Source organism: Triticum urartu, chromosome 2A (assembly GCF_056163025.1).
Source record: "Triticum urartu cultivar PI428250 chromosome 2A, HENAU_Tu73, whole genome shotgun sequence".
In the NCBI taxonomy this organism is placed as follows: Eukaryota; Viridiplantae; Streptophyta; class Magnoliopsida; order Poales; family Poaceae; genus Triticum; species Triticum urartu.
The window spans coordinates 96437767-96440570 of NC_141874.1; the positions used below are offsets into that span (position 1 = coordinate 96437767).

General features: G+C 52.2%; 1 long non-coding RNA gene across 1 annotated transcript; it reads right to left on the bottom strand.

Moving 5' to 3' along the window:
* Positions 1 to 1285: 1285 nt before the first annotated feature.
* LOC147984043 (uncharacterized) lies at positions 1286 to 2313 on the bottom strand. The gene is made up of 2 exons (XR_015615025.1): positions 2088 to 2313; positions 1286 to 2010 (listed from the first exon to the last, which is right to left on the bottom strand). It is a non-coding gene; the product is annotated as an uncharacterized LOC147984043 (long non-coding RNA).
* Between the last annotated feature and the right edge of the window lie 491 nt (positions 2314 to 2804).

Sequence of the window (2804 nt, forward strand, 5' to 3'; positions counted from 1 at the left end):
AATGGATTGAGTTTTCCCTTTGAAGTTATCTTATCGCATTGAGTCTCTAAGGATTTGAGAACACTCGATGTATGTCTTGCATGGGATACCCGTGGTGACAATGGGGTATTCTATTGATCCACTTGATGTATGTTTTGGTGATCAATTTGCGGGTTCCGCCCATGAACCTATGCATAGGGGTTGGCACACGTTTTCGTCTTGACTCTCCGGTAGAATCTTTGGGGCACTCTTTGAAGTACTTTGTGTTGGTTTGAATAGATGAATCTGAGATTGTGTGATGCATATCGTATAATCATACCCACGGATACTGTCAGGGATATACCCCGTGGCGTAAACCGGCCGGAAGTATAACCCGACCGGACAGGACGACTCACTGGTAACCCGCCCAGAGCATGGCGGTTCACGGGCTACCCGCCGGTCTTGGCGGTTCATTAGTAACCCGGCGGGCGGGTCAGATGGATGAGGAGGCCCATGGCCCAGAAGGCCGGTTCACGTTTAATGGTGGGCCGATTTATGAGGAAAGCACAAGGAATATTCCCTTACAAAGGAAGCAAGACTAGGACTCCACTTGTAATAGAGTAATCCTAATCCAACTAGGACTAGTCATGTAAACCGCCCCTTCAACATATATAAGGAGGGGCAGGGCTCCCCAAAAAGGGACAGGCTACAAGCAAGAAACAATCTCTAGGGCTAGACACAAAGAGCCAGTTTACGGTGTTTCCCTCGTGATGATAATGAGACCTAGCCACAAACAGCATGTAGGGCTATTCCGGATGATGTTTCTCGGGGCCCGAAGCTGTCTAAATCCTTGTCTTGTGTGTTGATCCGCCCTGCGTCTCTCGTCCCACTCAACCCCTCTCAAGCTACCACATAGATGCGTTGGCCTCGCGACTAAGTCCTGACACTAAGGACATCTGCCGTGACAAATCCACGACAGTTGGCGCCCACCGTGGGGCCTGCGCACGGTGGTGTTGAGTTTTTGGAGGGATCCTTCTCACGGATCGAGAAACTCGCAATTGATCAGATGAAAGAGAGTCAGCACGGACCGATCGCGCCGGATAACCCAGCATGAGACAACCTTGAGCAGGACCAGCGAATTCATTGTTTTGCGGTCAGAATCATAATTTTGGAATTGGCAGTACAAGTTTCAGAGAAAATTAGGGTTGCGTATTGCGCGACGGGTAGACATGACCTGACGATCCATCAAATCTGAAGACAGATCGACGTCTGTTGCAGCGGTCGCCGTATAAACCGAGATGATATCTGATTTAAGCAAGATAGTCGGGTCCTGGTCCGGATAAACAAAAGCAACAAACAGCGACAGGAGCAGTTCCCAATAAGATTAAATTGATCATTGGTATTGCTACATTCACGTAAAAGTCATGGCCAGGTATTTGGAGCAGTAGTGCTACTGTTATTAATTAGAACAAGGATCAGCTCCTATTCATCATGTGAAGACATCTGAAGCATTAAGGTACAACCCGGATTCAGCATTGCAGCCAAGAACTCGCCTGAGATTCGCCCCTGCCTGGGGTCGTTTCCGCCGGACACCTTCGAGCTAGCGCCCGCCTCTGCCACCACGCGTTGGGCTAGCGCGGCTGCCTGTGTCTGCCGCCGGCTTGCAGCCCACGTTGGTTTCTACGGCGCTGTTCCTCTGCTGCCGAGCTATTGCTACTTCGCCCTTCGCGAGACCCGCCCGCGCTGATACGACCATCGCCGGGCCTGAAGACGCCGTTCGCTCCAAGTCGCCGTAGTTGCGGGCCGGCCGCGTTTCCGCTGTCGCTCTGCGCCTTTGCGCGTCCTCACCGGATCCCAAGCTGCAGCTGTGCCCGAGTCATCGCAGACGCGACCCGCCGCCGGTTACACCTGCTGGCCCCGCCGCGCTGGTTCACCGCTACCCCTACCTGGCTCGCCCGCCTCTTCTGCCGGCCGGCTCCTGTGCTATCTCCTCCACGGCTTCCCCGCGCTGTGAGCTGCCTGCTGCTGCGTCCGGCCGGATGTGGTCTCAGCCTGCTAAGATAAATCAAGAAGGGGAATTTGACCCGGTGGAATTTAAGCACATGTGAAAAAAAAGGAAAAAAAGCTACCCAGCTCGGATACGACCCCGACCCGGGTTGACTGCAACGCCCGCCTCCGCTATCCCGGTCTGGTGCTGTTTCGGAGACCGGCCTTGATCTTCATCTCCGCGGCGTCCCCGTTTCGTCCGGCTCGCAGCGACCGCCCGGGTTGACCCCGCTGCCACATACTGCAGTTTGCCGCTACAGGCGGCGGGTTGGCCTCACTCTGCACGCTCCTTTGTCAGTTGAGGGAAAAAATAAGAAGAGGTTAGTTGGAAGAAAAGTAAAGTGGCAGGGATACAAGGATCAAAGGGAGTTCAGTGTTTCACTAAAGTGTGAAGTAAAATCCATTTGATACACTCCTGTGGGGAATATCTCCATGAGGACAATGGTCTTCGGGGAACAGCCGTATTGAAAAATTATCTACGGATATTACTTACGGATCATCGATCATCCAAAAATCAGGTGATATCCATTTAAGTATGTTTCATTATCAATATTGTTTTGTCAAAGAACAATTACGTTGGTTTGTATTTTCTTTATATGCGGAACAACTATTCATTATAAACGTGGTTTATACCATGGGTACGGAGCACGCGCTGGCAACGTCCTGCCCGATGTTCGTCCGTGCCACAATAAACGGTGAATGGACGCGTGCAAAACGCCGCCCTTACGGCTCGGTTTACATCAGCTTGCCGGGACCGCGCATGTGTTTGACTCGCCCGTCCGAACCGGTTTACAACGCCG